This window comes from Microcebus murinus, chromosome 13 (assembly GCF_040939455.1).
Source record: "Microcebus murinus isolate Inina chromosome 13, M.murinus_Inina_mat1.0, whole genome shotgun sequence".
NCBI classification, from domain to species: Eukaryota; Metazoa; Chordata; class Mammalia; order Primates; family Cheirogaleidae; genus Microcebus; species Microcebus murinus.
Window position 1 is genome coordinate 21276234 of NC_134116.1, and position 18472 is coordinate 21294705.

General features: G+C 42.3%; 1 protein-coding gene across 2 annotated transcripts in view; it reads left to right on the top strand.

Annotated features, from left to right (window-relative positions):
- ABCC4 (ATP binding cassette subfamily C member 4 (PEL blood group)) overlaps nucleotides 1-18472 on the top strand; it is a 248599-nt gene that overhangs the window by 142915 nt on the left and 87212 nt on the right. The gene's annotated exons all lie outside the window — the stretch shown is intronic.

An 18472-nucleotide genomic window follows, 5' to 3' on the forward strand; every position in this document is an offset into this window, starting at 1 on the left:
CCCCATTCCCCAAAGAAAATAAAATTGTAGTGCTTAATCAGGGTTCCAGATGTCTGTATGTATTTATTTACTCAGATATTTATAGTGTTCTCTGTCAAGCATTTTGCCTCCCTGGGTGCATTCCAGAAATTTTAAAAACATACATGGCAAAGCCACAAAGATCAAAGACCTATGTCTTATGAACTCTCTACAGCACTTTGGACCAGTCTCTAAAATGATTTATATTAAAAAACAACAATAACAAAAAAACAAAGAAAATACAGCAGAATAAGAGCTCTTCCTGTCCGTGTCCTGTTTTAAGGAATGTTCTGGATGGGCCTGAGGATGAGGAACCTGTTCAAATTGGAGTTCTTCCCTTTTCCAGTGAGAGGGGCAGTTGCTAGAATCCTTCCTATGGGGCTTTGGGTCAACCCACCACTCATCTCCTTCCTGTCTCCTGTATTTCCACATTTAATTGTTGATGTTTCTGTTATTTCTTCCTTTAAAATATGGGAATTAATTGTGTCTTCACTCTCTTTGAATAGTAGTTCTACCACGTAGAATTTTAGCTTGCTCATTCAATGTATGGGTTTCATTTTCTACATTATTTTAAAAATATGTAGTATCTACCATCTAAATAAGAAACAGCAAGTCTTTTTTTTTGTAGTGACAAATTAATGCCGCTGTGACTAATATTTCTGAAGGGGGAGGTGCCTGCAGCAGGGGAGGCCTGACAGAGCATCAGCCAGGGGCAGGACAGTAAGAAAGTCTCAAATGCAGATGGCCTTCTGTGGGGAAGTTCTTATCTGAATGTTTTAGGGAACATTGATTTCACCTATGAAATCATTGGTAAACGCTATAAAAGCATACTAGTCAATAGATATCTTCTTGCTTCAACTCCTGACTGCAGATCCTGGGTGGGATTTAGGAGTGGGACTAGGGGGTTAGGGCAGGTAGGTGTGTGAAGTGACAACCTTGAATAGCAAGTGGCTCTGCCTACCTACGTGCCTACCTTGTATGATACACGCAGGATTGTGCACAGAGCAAACCACGTAAAGTAAAACACTAAACCTGCCTCTTTTCATCCCTGGCCCAACTCTGTGTGTCAGGAAGCGTGTGGGTTTTTCCAAATGAACACAGGGGCCTTTTTAACCATAGGAGCACATACTTTCTGTGACGAATTGTGTGTGCACCTGGGACGATTTTCGCAGACTGGGCATTTGGCAGGTACGTTCCTGGGTGCTCCCCAGAGATTCATTGCATTTTAAAGTGTTTGATTCTCCACTCCCTTCCCCCCACCCTGCAGCTGGTCCACCATGCCTAGGTGAGAGAATAAAAAGGAGTAGCACTCAAGCTGGGAGAATTTATCTCATAGCGCTATAGAACTCCCTGCCTTCTCTAAGTTAGCATACTATTTGGAGAGGAACCTTTTGGCTTGAGCCTCGAATCTCCTCTGAGGAATCCGGTTTTGTTTATCAGTAACTTGAAGAATGTAACTTGGCTTAGGCTCCCTCCACTGCTGGGAATGCCCTGTGAAAGGCTAATTAATGTCTGCTCATACCAGAGTTACCTAGATTCTTCTTTTTCAGTTTGAGATCTTCTTTCCCAATAATGAAAAATTTGCTATACCCTGAAATATTACGAAAACTATCTTACCATTTTCCACTTAAATTTTATATTAAAATGTGTCTGAAAAATCATGATTTACTGACATTTTAAAAATCTATTGCCAGCTGGATGTGGTCACTCATTCCTTTAATCCTGGCACTTTGGGAGGCCCAAGAGGGAGGATCATTAGAGGTCTGGAGATCGAGTCCAGCCTGGGCAACATAGCAAGACTCAAGTCTCTATAAAAAGGTTAAAATTAGCTGGGTGTCGTGGCGTGCACCTTTAGTCCTAGCTGCTTGGGAGGCTGATGCAGAAGGATGGCTTGAGCCCAGGAGTTTGAGGTTGCAGTAGTTATGATGATGCCACCGCACTCTAGCTGCATCTCCAAAACAAACAACTATTGTGTTTTGATTTTGCGAAATGTATTTTATAACATAGATTAAAATTAAGCTTGAGAATGGAACTGCTTTCACGACTTAATGTTTGGAATTCTATAAGTCCGGAAGACTAGCTAGGGTATTTTTAAAATACAAATTTTATATTTTATATCTTCGAAGTAAGTTATGGCTTCAGCCTGCTATTGACAAGCACAACTCCTACAATTATATATATAGTAGATATGGGTAATTTTTATGGCTAATAATTGAAATTTATTAAATAAACTGAAATGCCAAACTAAATATAATTGTCAAAATATTTTCTCTTTCTAATATTGCTATTCAGAATGTGAGCAGTGTTTTAACTTTCCATATGAGAATTAGAGGCATTATTTTATTTGACCTGATCCTGAAACATTCTTGAGTTTGTGAAATTTTAATATTTTTGCTTCTCATCAACTTTTTAAAAGTTGTGATATCATTGTTCCCTTTTACTTTGGGGCTCTGGACAGGGGTCTAAATTAAATATGAATGAAAATAGAAACCGTTTAACATGGTGGAATGGTCAGGCTCATGCTGGTGTCTGGTGGAAATAGCTCAGGTGGTGAATGAATCGTGAATCGCCCTGATCTGGGCTCTTTCCTAAGTGCTATCAAGGCTTGCCTAGAGGTTTTCAAACAGTTTCTGCATAAGGGAGAAAATATTTAGCTAGTTATTTTACTTGACTGCCTTTTAAAAATATAAATTAAGACAGATGCCCCTTACTGTCTTCCATGACATGAATCCCTGCAGCCAGGAGTCTCTCTATACTAGGCTAGTCATTTAGGGCCTGGTTCTTTGCCCCAAAGTTCAGCCATAATCAAACCAGTTGCAGATTATCCTCAAAGTGAGGCCCTAAGCTCCTGGGAGTTGTCCTGTTCGGTGTCTCTTTGGCATGTGCTGCTGCTGCCTACCCCTTCCCTTTCTCTCTGCACCTGTCTGGCCCCACACTTTCCGGAGCGTCCCTTCTTCCCTCCTGCCCACTGAACACCAAGGCCCTTGTCCTCATTTCCGTGGCTTCTGGGATCACTTCCCCCAGTACATGTTCCTGGATGCCCTTATCTGAAATAATCTATAGCATTCTTCTTCTTTGAAAAGTCATGAGTAGCCGTTCTTCACTTCCCATTATTGTCTTTGCTTTTCATTCCAAGAAACACATCCCCATATTCTTCCATTTAGATCCACGTTTTAAAACAATTTTTTTTCTTTTTGGAGGGGAGCACTTTTCTGTCTTCCTTTCAGGTTTCTGTTCTTAGGCTATTTATGCTCATAGAGGGTGAGGACCGTAAATGCCTCTGACAGGCTTCTAATCATGCTTTTGGGCATTGATGACTGATGTAGGAACTATTTATTGGGGTCTGATGGGGCACTCCTTGACCAGAAAAGTAGAGAACAGGGGATTCTGATGAATCAATAATTGTGTTGATTCAGCCATGTCATCCCGTGGGGTGGAATTGCATTTATACTCTTCCTTTACGTCTTAATGTGAAAGCTCTTTCAAGGTGTTGTGGAGTGGGCAAGAAAGGGGTGGTGGTGAAGAATATCGATTGAGAATTTTGAGGAGGGTGAATTACTACAGCATTTCTCAGGATCAGCCAATCCTTTGCAGAGACCTCTCCTCTTCATCTGTGGATTGGGTGGCAGTTGGATTCCCTCGGCAACCTTCTCTGTGGTCAGTGGGTAGACTCTTCCCTCTGATGCTGCTGTCCTTCTTCTTCACATCCTTCTCCTGCAGAGAGAGTTCTCCTTTGCCAGGGACTGGGTGGTACTCTGGAGCTTCCTGGTCTCCACAAGTGCTGTTACTCTCCCTCACCAGGTGGTGACACATGGGCTGCCTCTGTGGCCCTAGCATGTTGGGTGCTGAGTGTCCACGTGGAGCCGAACTCTTGAACAGCATTTCCAGGATTGGACGGGATGCATTCTGAGAGAAGGATACATGTAAAGTTTGAATCTTTTCTTTTACAAAAATGTTTTAAAATTGTGGCAAAATGAACATGAAATTTACCATCTTCGCTATTTTTAAGTGTAGCTTACAGTGTGATGGCTAAGTATGTTCAGTTTGCCATGCAATCACCACCATCATCCATCTCAGAGCTTTCCTTCCCAAATAGAGACCCTGTACCCATTAAATATCCACGACTCCCTTTCCTCAGCCCCTGGCAACCACCACTCTTCTTTCTGTGTCTGTGAGTTTGACACCTCTAGGTACCACATATAAGTGGAATCATGCAGTATTTTTCCTTTCATGACTGGCTTATTTCATGCAGCATAAGGTCCTTAAGGTTCCTTTTTAAGGCTGACTAATATTCCATGTTATGTATATAGTCAACCCTATGTATCTATGAGTTCTGTATCTCAGGATGGGAAATAAATATGGAAAATATTTAGAAAAAGTGACAATACAATAGTAAAAAATAAAAAATTATAGTATAAAAACTATTTGCATAGCACTTACATTGTATTTAGATATTTTTAAGTAAGTTAGATGATTTAAAGAATATGGGAGAATACGTGTAGGTTATATGCAAATACTATACCATTTTATATAAGGGACTTAAGCGTCCTCATATTTTAGTGTCCATGGGCAGTCCTGGAACCAGTGTCCACAGACAATAGGGGACGGCCAGCTATACCCCATTTTGTGTGCCTATCTGTCTATTATTGGACACTTGGGCTCTTCCCTCCTTTTGACTATTGTGCACAGTGCTGCTGTGAACATAGGCGTACAAATACCTCTTTGAGTCCCCTGCTTTCATTCTCGTGGTTGTGTATCTGGAAGTGGACTCGCGGTATCCTGTGGTAATTCTGTTTCAAGTTTTGAGGAACCGCCATACTGTTTCCTGTCACGCCTGTGCCTTTTTATGATGCCACTAACCATATACAAGGGTTCTCATTTCTCTACTTTCTCGACAAAAATTCTTGTTCCTTGGTTTTTTGGAAAGTAGCAATCCTAATGGCAGTGAGGTAGCGAGTGAGTCCTTTATTTTCTTGAATCCGTAAATTCCACAAGGTGACTTTGAGTCATTTGTGGCAGGGAGTGCTAGGTCCCCTTGCAACACTTCCCTGAAAACAAGCGGCCCGTGTGGCTCCCGTGCTGGGAGCGCAGGTTTCTCTGCTGCTAGTCTCCTCTTGTCGCCTTTCATTGGCACGCTTCCTGTTTTTTAATCCTACACTTGAAAATTAGATCAAACGCTAACCGTGTTTAGATTTATTTACAGTTTCTTAACTCCTTTCCTGTTTTCCTTTTGACAGCCTTGGCATAAGAAGTCTTTTTCAAGTAGTAAATTAATTTAGGTGGCAAGCACCCCACCTGAATTTTGTTAACATGCTGGCAGTTTAGATAAATGGATATTATAATATCAGCACATTTCTGCCCAACACTACTGTGCCGATTTGCAAGAGTCTATAAAAGTGATAATATCCTGTCAGTTTGGGGCCTAGAAGAAGAAGAAGAAAAAACCAGGACGCATTTTCTTATTTGTATTTATAGGATGCCTGCGGGGAAGTAGAAATGCCGTATGGCGGTTTACATGGCTAAATACACATGGAGAAAGATAAGGGACCCAACCATGTTTCTTTGTAGGCACACAGGAGAAGAGACAGGCCGGATCGGTAATTGTCAGCTGAGTTTGGAGATACATTCTCCATCGAGACCAGAGATTTCTTCTTCCCCCCTCAACTCACCATTTCCTTGAAGAATGCAGTCTATTTTTAATGACTTTATTGATCTGACGATGGGTTACAATGTACTTTATTTACTGCCGAAATGTTTCGTTCCTGTCAGCACTTAATGCGAATAAATCTACTTTTTGGCACCACTTTGATAGACTGTAAAACTGCTTATATTTGCAGGAAAATTTGTTTTGCCACGGTGTGTTTATGAACAGACTCTGTGTGACTTTTTTCTCCCTCTCAAAATCATTTTAAGTCATAGTGTAGCTGAGAAGCAGACACACAAGTATTGTCAGAGCAGCAGAAAACAAAATGTGGGCATCACGACCGAGGGATCACAGAAACAGGTTTAATATTCATAATTAAAGTCAGTTCTTTAATGCTTTATTTTTGGCTACTGTTATTTTTGCGGCTTCCGGTTCATAGCTTATATATATTTTTAAAATAGTAAATAAACAATATATCCTGCACTCACTGTTGTAGTCTGCATATGAATTTTATTTTTTATATCCAATTAGACCCAGTAAAAGTGGATCTTTATTTTCTAGTGCCCAATGTGTGAGTAAAGTTGAAATACTTTTTGCCAATGTGTTGCCTATGAAGTTTCTTAAGTGTTTCATCAAAACTATGTGTCCTATATTTAGCTTTGACCTATTATGATAAATTATGTTTGGGAAGGAGGAGCTGATATATGTAGCTCATCTTTATAAATTTTTTTTACGAAACATTTCTTCTACTTCTAGAAATGTTGCCTAGTATATATTTTCTTCTTAAATGAAGAGAAAATACAATTAATATTATTTTTTCATTTTCAAAATATTATTTTTGAGTGAGTGATATAACTAGTTATAATCCAGCATTTAACAAAGCTAGACTAGGAACCCCTCTCTAAAGAGGGCCAAATATAATCGTTGACAACATCTGGAATATAACACCATATAGAGCCCATTTTTAGCCAACTCTGTCATCTCTCAATCAGATTCAAACACACAATGAAGTGCAAAAATCATGCTTTAAAAAAACAGCAGCATTAGTGAAACTATGGAAGTGCTTATAGTGCTAGTGTAGGCAAAAAACCAGCCATACAGAGCACTGTCGTTTGCCTTGATTCTTTCACCACTGGAAGAAATGAACTTGCAGGAAGGTAATAGTCCTTCTGAGAACCAGGATTAAAAGTCTTTGGAAATTATCAGCCTTACTTCAAGTGGATCTCTGGGTTTTCATGGGGAGCTGGGTTATAAAGGGACCTCTAATTTAAAGGAACCAAGTTGATAAGGTAAGTGCAGGAAACCAAATATGTTGAAGGCGTTTTTGCTGGATTGACAACTTGTGCAGATTGGGGGCTTTTAGAGCGAGTAATAGGGAAATGGCCACAGCTTGCCCTCCTTTTGGGGGTGGAGGGTAAGTCTGTGGTTCTTTTCCCTGCTCAGAGTTAATAAATATTTTAAGTAGGTGTGGTCAGCTGTCCAGCTCTTTACTTTGTCAGTTGGGAAGAAAAGAGTTGCATAGCTACGGTGTTCAGAGCCAAGAGGGACTTGCAGACGCCCATGTGCATAGGAGCAGCTGAACACATTCTGAATCATGCAGTTGAGCAGTCTGCTAAATGAAGGACAAAAGAATATCACGCACAGAGGTTTGATGTCTTTTTATGGCAGAACAAAAGAGTTTCGATTCTTTCACATTGAGTTTAGCCTAGCCATTGTGTGGCAGAGGAGGTTTAATGAATCATTGTTTAACTAAGATCCTGCCAAGTATTTGACCATTAAATAGTCCCCAATGTGTATAGAGTTCTTCTCTGACAGACTCTTATTTGCCTGTGATTAATTGGCATCGAATTGTTATTTAATTACCTCCGCAGAAATCTAAGAGCAGTTTGTGTTCTGATTAAGTTATTTGATGTAATAACATGCATGGGGCTGGGGAGGTCGGCTCAGTCCTTATGACACTTTCCTACCAACAAGACCAACTCCTGTGGTTGCCCCAAACTCCCCAGATACCAAAACTCAAACAGAATCTGGGTTTTTAACAACTTCTTAGTATATGAAAAGTGTTTTGACAACTCAAACTTATTATAGCATAAGTCTGTAAAGCTTTTTTTTTAATAGTTGATATCGATTTTTAGCTATTTCTTGGTGGACTATGTTGAAAATTTTAAGCAAGAGTTGTTGAGGCTTTCCTCAGTTCACAGTTGAAACATGTTACTGATTCACCTGTGTCAGGGACATCCAAGGTGACAGGTCATCCAGTTGGATGCATTGAAAATGTCAGAGTGTGGGAGAAGAAAGACAGTGGTTGCACGTTCTATTTTGGAAGTCTCTTTCCTTAGAGAGTAGCACCGGGAGGGGGGGATGAGATCTCCATGCTGGGATCGAAATACGAGGGGGAGGCACTCATACATAGGGGATGGGTAGGGTAGCAGGAATGAAAAGAGACAGGTATTAAAAAATAATTATATCTCAGAATCCAGTATATTACATGAGTATTTCAACAAGAGGACAGGGTCAGATGCTACAGAAAAAGTCAAGATGAATGAGGATGGGAGACAAGCTGGCTATTCATTTTGGAAACTAGATGACTATTGAACACTGTGATATGAAGCTGGAGCGGGACTAGAAAGGATTTGAATAGGTTGTGATTCCCTGTAAGAGCAAGTTGATGGCTTGATGAGAGGGAATGTGTATCTTCAGGTTTTTATAACTGACAGGACAAGTGGAATTGTAACACTCATAATAATATTTCTGGTTCTTTAAAAATTTTATCTGAATTTTTAAAAAAGTAATATCATAGTTGAAAATGTTTTTTTCCTCCCTGCTTTTTTAAATTGTGTACTTAAAATTTTTTTTTTCTTTTTAATTCCAACAAAGGTTCCTGCATTTGCATTTAAGACAGCCTCGCCAGTTTTGGTGTAACATCTGTTCCCAGATATTAAAACGATGTGCTTGGAGATAGAACTGACGATGAGATTTGGGTGTTGGTTGATCCCTTTCCAGCACATCTTTTACATAGGGTGGGGAGTGGGAGGGCCCATTGTCTTCAAGTTCAGTCACGTTCTCAAACCGAATGTTTTGCTGTCCTATTTTTGAGCATTACCTATCCTTGGATTTGTATAGGAGATGAAAGGAGCTGATTTCCCATGCTGTCAATGGTGGTTTCCATTCCAAGTCATCTCGGTGGTTGAGTCTGATGCTTCTCTTTGTGGAAGTGGGAATTCTTCGTCTAGATGAATGCTTTACAAAGAGGCCTTGCTGCTTCATCTTGGCCACACATTCTTGAGACTGCTGGGTATTTCTAGGCCTTTGTTTTTATCCTTCAAATACTCATTCTTCTAGAGATATTCTGTAGGCATTTAGCCGCGAATGATTGTCAAGGATACTGGAGGGGAAAAAGGCCTTCCTAGAGATAAAAGTGGTACATTCCTGTAACAGGAAAGGTCGAGAGATTGGCGTTTTCCTATTCTCTTAGAATCAGAGCTTCTTAACTGGAGCCCATGGGCACTCGACTTCCTGTGGTTATTGGTTTAAGAGTCCCCTGAAATCATGCAAACTGCATTTGTGGGCATTTTCCAGTGGAAAGACAGTAGCTTTGACCTTACTGGCAGCGTTTCAGAACCGTGGTTGTTAGGGACACGTCTACCCATTGGTCTGCACCTCTTTGAGGATACCTGGGACATGGGCTGGACTCACTCTTGCATGGTATATCCACCAGAGCCATGGGTACAGGAAGTGACCTGGTCTATCTTCCTAACTTTTCTCTTTTTAATGCTTAGGAAATGTCGAATAACGATCACTTGCTGTGGCAAAGCGTTTATGGCTGCTGTAGCTAAATGGTTTCCTAAGGCAATTTGTGAGGTGTATCCACTCCTTCAAGAATAATCCCCTGTGATACTTCCTAGCAATAAGTGATTTGATTTGACCTAGGTCACACAACATGTTAAGGCCTGGGGTGAGGTGGAACTCAAGTCCTTGGATTTTCCTAATCAATTATGCCTTTTATTAGACCGTATGTCCTCATTCATTTATTTGTTCATTTGTTAATATATCCTTCCAGCCTACAGTAATTGACATAATTTAATTTTGAGGTGGGGTTATTTTAAATGTTTTACTTTAATTATTGTTAGGCAAGAGAGGATTCCTAAAACTCTTCTAACCAGGAGCGATATTCAAAGCATTTAGCATCCGGTAGAGCCGGCATTAGCCAATCAGAAGGGGCCTAGGCTGTCATGGCTGGTTTGGCTATAGCCAGTCGTGCCAGCTTAGTACCAGCTCTTCCTGGAACTTTATTGGCTTATCCTTATTAGTAGATAATTCATGGAATTTGCAAATGTGTCCAGTAAAGTAGCTCCATGTCAGGGATATATGGACATCAATGCCCCTTTCTGCATCGCTACAAGGCTGTGTGAGTCCGGCTTGGCTGTTTGCAGCCTGGTGTCCTGGAGTTAATGTCTTACCACCTCTGAGCCTCAACTGCCTCTTCTTCAAAGTGGGGACAGGATCTCAGACATGGTTTGGAGATGCTGTGTACGCCATGTGTAACACGGGTTCTGACATGACTTAGTGCTTGTGTGGACTGGTCTCCTAGAAACCAAGCATGAGGGAACCAAAATGACCATGAGCAAAAAAAGCCTGTCCAGATCTCTGCTGCCTGTGAAGGCACAGTGACGAGTGGGTATGGGGTCTGTCTTTGCTCATGGTGGCTGGGATGGAGTTGATCTCCAACTTGTGCAGAACTCTGACTTTCTGCTGCCTGGGTCAGATGTGCCAAATGTCCCTCTGCCCGCACTCCTTGGTGCTTCCTCCCAACAGGCATGGCTTTGAAGAGCCACCACTAAAGGGGATTTTCAGCGGAGGCTCCGCGACACCTCATCCTTTTCCACTCCGATTCTGCACACCTAGGTCATGCTGTTCCCACCAGCTAGGCAAATATTTGTCATTCCTTTGCCCTCTCCCACCTCTTGTCCTGACGGATGTCATCCCTCTCACCTGGACAAACTCTACACTCTTCATCCCTGCATTCCCTGCCCTCCTTCCAAATTCCCAGGCCATGTTCCCCATGTGGCTGACCCTACCTGACCCATACAACTCACACCGCTGGTGGCGCCCCCTCTGTTGTGCCTTCATCATTGCCACCTGCCTCGTGCATGGTCCATGCATTCTTTTTTATTTATTTATTTATTTATTTTTGAGACAGAGTCTCACTCTGTTGCCCTGGTAGAGTACCATGGCATCAGCCCAGCTCACAGCAACCTCAAAGTCCTGGGCTCAAGCAATCCTCCTGCCTCAGCCTCCCAAGTAGCTGGGACTACAGGCACGTGCCACAGTGGCTGGCTAATTTTTTCTATATATTTTTAGTTTGCCAATTAATTTTTTTTTATTTTTGGTAGAGACGGGATCTCGCTCTTGCTCAGACTGGTTTTGAACTCCTGACCTTTAGCGATCCACCTGCCTCGGCTTCCCAGAATGCTAGGATTAAAGGCGTGAGCCACCTCGCCCGGCCTGGTCCATGCATTCTTATTTCTGTTGCCTGGTGTGTGCTCACACCGTGATGTGTCATTGTGCATGCTGTCTTCACTTAATGTGCATAGCCTGTTAACGTGCCACCAGTATTAGTTCATAAGACCCCAGATAGATACCAAACAAATGTCCATTTTCATTCACCAAGCTAGTCAAATTTTGATTCTAAATAGCAAGTTCTGACAAGAGGTTAAAGGTGTTTAACCTAACTAGTGAGCAGGAGGGAATGAGTACAAAGTAAGAGAATATTGTTACCTAGAAGAAGCAGAACTTGAAGCTGGATATAGAAAACAGATTAGGAGGTTGCTCTTTGCCTTGAAGCTGTTTGGATTTTCCTAAGTCATCTAGCTTGGACAGTCCCACCTGGCATCTTCCAGGTGGGGGAAAAGTAAGAAACATCTGATTAGATAGGAAAGAACACACACACTTTCCAAAACATAGTTTCTCCAGTTTGTCGTGTAATAAAAACATTGAAACTACCATTCTTACTATGTCTTTTTTTTTTTTTTTTTTTGAGACAGAGTCTCACTTTGTTGCCCAGGCTAGAGTGAGTGCCGTGGCGTCAGCCTAGCTCATGGCAACCTCAAACTCCTGGCTCAAGCAATCCTCCTGCCTCAGCCTCCCAAGTAGCTGGGACTACAGGCATGCGCCACCATGCCCGGCTAATTTTTTCTATATATATTAGTTGGCCAATTAATTTGTTTCTATTTATAGTAGAGACGGGGTCTCGCTCTTGCTCAGGCTGGTTTCGAACTCCTGAACTCGAGCAATCCGCCCGCCTCGGCTTCCCAGAGAGCTAGGATTACAGGCGTGAGCCACCGCGCCCGGCCCTTACTATGTCTTAATTACATGAAAAGGCAAGAGACTGCTCAATTTTGGAAACACAGCATAATTATCCCAGGGAGGCCGTCCTTCACATGGCTATAGGAGAACTGCAGTCCCTGGTTGGTTTTCTGCAGTCCTCATTCAGTCTCAACTCCAGCAGATAGAATGATCCCAAAATATTAGGTATCCACCTGGCACTAATGTCACTGGGACCACTGTCAGTGGCTTTGTGGCTTTCCTCCCTTCCAACTGCTGTCATTGGAGTATGCAGGAGGCGTGTCTGGGGCCTGCCACCTGGGGCCACAATGCTGGCTGTCTTTGGCTGTCAGCTGGGGATGGAGGTAGGGAGAGAGAAGACAAGCCACTCACTGTAGGGGCTTTTCCCATATTTGCTGTGACAAGGAAAAAAGGATCTGTGAGGGTCTGTCTGTGGGGAACACCAGGCCCCTTCCTCAGCACAGTGTGCCAGATTTGGTGCTTTAAGAAAAAGATTAGGATGTAATTTTTTTTTTTTTTTTTTTGAGCAGAGTCTTGCTCTGTTGCCTAGGCTAGAGTACCTTGGCGTCAGCCTAGCTCACAGCAACCTCAAACTCCTGGGCTCAAGCGATTCCCCTGCCTCAGCCTCCCAAGTAGCTGAGACTACAGGCATGTGCCACCATGCCCGGCTAATTTTTTCTATTTTTAATAGAGATGGAGTCTCACTCTTGCTCAAGTTGGTCTTGAACTCCTGAGCTCAAGCAATCCTCCTGCCTCAGCCTCAGCCTGCCAGAGTGCTGGGATTTCAGGCATGAGCTACGGCATCCAGCCAGTATATTGACTCTTACCTTATTTCAGGCCTAGTTGTTGTTGTTTTCTTTTGCTCTGGGTCAATTATCATGAAACAGGCTCAGTTTTAACTATTTGGTTGTAGGGTTTCCTCCCTCTGCATCACTAAAAGTGAAAATGCAGGTAGCAGGCAGGCTTTTGGCAACAGCAAAATGTATAGGTTGAAAGCTCAGTCATACAAAACCACAGTAGTGGGAGTGTACAGGTACATTCAGGTAACCTACCAGCTTCTAAAGACCTTGTCACGTTTAAAAAATAGTAAAACTACTGATCCTCAAAGTATTAGTTCTGGGTTGTCAAGAAAAGATTTATTTATTCTCTGTGTCTTTTGTTTAAGAAGTCAGAACTCTGTAATCACATGAAAATGATTTAGCCAAAACAATTAATTTGTTGTTGTTGTTTTTAAGTGATGGAGTCTTGCTGTGTTGCTTGTCCTTGTCTTGAACTCCCAGGCTGAAGCAGTCCTCACCCTTGAACCTCCTGAGTTGCTGGGAGTATAGGTGTGTACCACCACACCCAGCTTGAGATTTTTTTTAAAAGGCTTTGTAGTAAAAGGGTAATTAGCGATTTGGAATTTTAACTTTATAAAAGTCATCTTTTCTCCAGCTAATTTTATTAACTCCAGTGTTCTGTTGCACACGTGAGTTTGTTCTGGTCAAGGCTTTTGGGCTGCCGGGGGCAGAATCCACTCAGGTTAGTTCAGACAAGGAGGGGTTGATTAAAAGGCAGCAGAGATATCTCAGTGAGCTGAAGCCAGGCTGAGCTTCCTGGGAACCACAGCTGGCAACGGTTGGAGCTGGGAGCCACTGTCCTAGGGCTCATGCATGGGCCCGTGCCCCTTTGCTCTTTGCTCCTTGTCTTTGCTTTGGGTGGTACTTCTGCTCCATATTTCTGCTTCTCTCATGGACTCATACCATGTTTTCCTGAAAATAAGACAGGGTCTTATATTTATTTTTCCTCAAGAAGACACCTTAGGGCTTATTTTCCCCTCAAAGCTTCAGCTTGCAGCACACACAGGATGGCCGGAACCTGACAGGGGGAGCTGACCTTGTTGGTGGGGTTGCCTGCACCTTTCCGGTCATCTCTGGGATAGTAGCTGTCATGATGGGGCAGATGAGAAGGGCTGCCCGTCTTCTTTACCGCTCTGCGAGGAAATGCATGGGCTGTGCAGATACGCTGCGTAGCCACGGCCATCACTAGGTCTTATTTTCGGGGTAGGCTTATTATATTGCACAAATGCTTAGAAATCCTGCTAGGGCTTATTTTATGGGTAGGTCTTATTTTCGGGGAAACACGGTAGTTATTGAGAGGGGAATGAATCCTCATCGCTGAATGACTAGGCAGCTAGTGGCTGAGTTAGCTCCCTTGGTCACCTTTGGTCAGGTAACTGTGGCCAAGGGCTTTGGAGGGTTCCTCAAAAGGGCGGCATAGTTATCCATAAGCTGTCACAATACTGAGAAAGAAGTTCAGGCAAGTGGCAGTTCAAGTGTCTGTAAGAGTTTCATGGAGGAGAAAGGGCTAAGGCTGAGATCTGGGTCAGTGCAGCCGGGGGGAGATTGAGGACCTGTGAATGGAAGAGAGAGAAGGGCCAACCCTGATCAGAACTGGGACGCAGGGGCAGGAGGAGTGGGAGATGGGAGCCTAGGGAGGTACCTGTTTTCTATCTCTGCTCTTCTCTTTTGTTCCTGAAAAGTTGGTAGATTTGATTTGATAGATAAATAAGGATGTAAATGAGATTATTTTAAATGAAAAGTGAAGATGTATTGGTACTTATGTCGGATAAAGATAAGTCAAAAGTGATTTACCAGTGTTCTTCCTGGATCTTTCTGCATAGGGCTAAGGTAGATAATAAGAAGTTGGATGTTGGTTGTTGTGGGCCAGTTTCAAAGGCTTCTGTTTGGTTTAAATGTGTTGAGCTTCATATATGTTATAGGATAGCTAAGTGTCTGAGTAAGTCCTGGGTTGGGAGATCAGGAGTTGGAGATAATATTTGGGGTCCATAAGCAACAGGACATCCTTGTAACAAAAGTGAGCAAAGTTCAGGGAGAGTACCAGAAAAAGAAAAAATGATCAATGGCTTCATCCATAGGAAAAAATTAAGAGCCGGCAATTGATATTGCAGGCAGTTGCCCCGTCTTCCACACGCCACACACCATTGGCTATGGGCACCTGAGAGTCCACCCTCACACCCAGTGCCGTTTCCCGCCCAAACCCCGCAATCCTGGCTTCTGACTCTGTGTGGGGATTTATCAAACCAAAGGCCAATTCTTATCATAAAAATTAGGTTCTAGGGCCATCAGTGAAGATAAATATGGGTGCATATAAAACAGCTTACAATACTGAAGGGTTCACTGAACACATTCACTTCTTCCTCCAAGCTCAGGTGAGGCATGGCCTGATGGGGCCTTTTTTGAGGAGCCTCAGGCTGTTTCTGTGGTGAAGAAACCCGAGGGTGATGGCATTACTCGGTGAAGTTACTGAATGTGTTGAATCGTATGCCTGAATGGGGTGGATTTTATGACATGTAAAATATGCCTCTACAAAAATATTTCTCAAGATGTTGATATGTAAATATACTTACTTTTTGTTGTTAAAACAAAAAAATGAGTCTCAAGTCAGATATAGGAAGTTCCAAGTTTTAAATCATGCCTTGGTCATAAGCAAACTGAGGAATCTTGGCTCTGGGAGAGTTGTCAGAATTCTAGAGAATTCTAGACGCTAACTTCAGATTAGATTCTGGAATCAGTTTGGAAAATACAAAATTATTTACGAATTTGCATTTTGACAAGAAGTTCAGTCACCGCCTTCTGTAGGGTTCTATCTTGTGTTCAAGAGAGAAAAATTCGAACCAGAGCAGTTGGGAGGACTCTGACTGGTTATGTAATGCCATGGGCTTCAAGGGAGCTCTGTCTCTCTTTCTCTTTCTCCTGCCTCTCAATTTTTCTCTTTTGCTCTCCTCACTTTACTTTTTTACATTAGTAATACATAGTCACTCTAGAGCTAGAGTAAGAAAAAGTTGTTAGAGAGTGCATCCCAACATATTGCCCAATTGTTTCCCCAAATCTACCTGCTCAGTGCAGGATTGCAGTGATGTGGGTTTTCAATAAATGTGAATCCAAAATGTGATCTGGCTGCTGAGATTTACTGCAATTATGGGCTTTGTCATTGGATATATCCTGTGCAGGACGGGGGAGGTGGTGTTACCACTGCACCCAGAGGTATGCAGACCGTACCTGGTGTATTGATTCTAATCCTGGGCTCCAGGCATTGAGTGATACTAGCCACCTGCCTTTGTGCTTAGGCAATGGCCAAGACAGGACAGTGTGGCTTATGAAGGGTAATTGAGGCACCCAAGGCATGGTTGCTTGTGAGGAGTCTGGAAAGCCTATGATTAACTTTCTTCAAGCATTTGAAGAGCTGTCATGTCAAGAGAAATTAGATTCACATTGTATGGTTGCAGAGGCAGAGTAGGCAACAATGGTTAGGAGTTCCTGGAAGGCAAGGTTCTGTTTAATGTAAGCAAGCCCTTTCTGTTAGTCACAGAGCAGTCTGAGGATGGATTGGGTTCTCCCATGAAATAGTGACTACTCTTCCCTCTCCATCCCTGGAGATATTCCAGCAAGTGAATAAATGTCATCTGGATGAACAAGTGTAGCATGTCCATGGAGGGAATTCATCATAAGGGTCTGATTTGGAGACCTCTGGGAAAATGACCATGAGGCCGTGAACTTGAAATCACGGCTCTAATTGTGACAGTCTACCACAAAGCCTGATGAACACATTCTTTCTGCAAACACCATTCATTCTCTTGTTTCTTAGAGGAAGAAAGTGACTATGGAACTTCTAATCTCACATTTTATACACTCAACTCATTGGAGAATGAGAGTTGAAGTCTTGGATGATCTTTGACATTCGGTTATTTGAGTAGTTGTGTGAGGCTCTGGCTTTTCTCGTTTGTTTTTTTATTTTTCTTGTATTTTATGCCGATTGCCAACCATGAGTCTTTAAGACCTTAAGATTCTCAAATCTGATAAAAGATAAAGGGATTGTTTTCACATACTAGTCATCTCTGTGTAGCCCTTTCATCTTTTTCTAATTTGAATATTGCTTCCAACATTTAAAAAACTGAACCACACTTCAAATGTTTCTAAATTTTGCCCGTGTTAAAAAGTTGTAACTTTTCCATTAAAGATATAACAAGCATTTTAATTATGCCTTTACTATTTTTTAATGTGTGTTTTCCTTGTTTTGGTATTGATACTTTGAGAAGTTAAAAAAATAACTTGACAGGCCACAAAATTCATGAGACTATGTGGGAAGATTACTCATCTGATTTTAATGTTCCTCAAGCACAACTGAATAAAAAATAGCCTAACCTCTTGCCCTTCAAAGCTTGGTCTGGCTGAATCAGAGTGTGCATTTCCTCCCAGGTGGCATGCCACCAAACCTGTGGGGAACGGTCATTATCTCACCTTTTGTTTGTTTGTTTTGTTTTCGAGCACCTGTTAAAAAGTACCTGGCATTGTGACCATGTTCTTTCACAGGCATGAGCCCATTTAATCCACCCGGTCAGCCTTCTAAAGGAGGTGTCATTAGAGGCTCAGAAAAGTTGTCACTGGGCCTGCCAAAGGTGTCACTAAATGACACTTTCTGGAGTCTGCATGTCCTAAACCTGAGAGGGGAAAATTGAGGCCCAGCTCTGACTTAAACAGCCTGTACTTCCTGGCCAAGCCCAGGGCCCGGGAGGACTGCAGAGGCTGCATCTGCCCCGCCAGTGGGTGGCAGCCCAGTGCTCAGCCTCTCACCATTCACAGTTCAGTTGAGGCTTGGTATGAAGGGCCTTGGGAGGAAGCCACTTCTTCCAGACACTGGGAAGAGCACCTTGAACGCTGCGCTTCTCATCTGGAGCTTGGCTTCCCGAAGCATCCATTAGAAAAGAAGTTTAGAGGCCTAGACAAACACACTGCTCGGAGGATGCCTGCATCAAAGTAGGCTGTGTGTGTGAGACACTTGTTAGAAACCAGTTCTGATCTTCTGTTACTGAAGCCTTAGTGACATGCTGTTTTCTTGCATTCTATTTGACAGGGGAAATAAAATCGATGCTAAGAAGTAGCCTTTAATTACGAATATTTCGGTTTTCCTGCGTACATTCCTCTTGTCTTCCTAGATGCCTAAGAATAAGTGTGTTTGTCACACTTGGTGCACTTCTGAAAAATAATGACTTTTACTCCAGTAGTAAACTCACAACTGGGAAATGTCAGGATTTCAAATTTTTCCAAAAATGTGAGATTCCTTTCCATCCTGTGGGGGGAAAAATGCAGAGATTACAATTATATACCACTTAGCAAAATGAATTCTGATAACTAAATCAAAATTAGTGAAATAATTAGGATTAATTTATGCAAGTTGCAATTGTTCATCTACCTACTCAGCACTCAAGACTGAAGTCCTAGATGGGATCTAAAAAAGGAAGAAACATTCTAGAACCCGCCAAACCTTCTCTGTACTGTCACAAGGTTTTTTCTACCTATTCTTTTAAAAGTCTGGGCCTCATTTAACTCTGCTTGCTCACTGCCACTTGATGGTATTTTTGTTTCTCTTTAGGTATCATCCTATTTTCTTTTTCTTTACCACTGA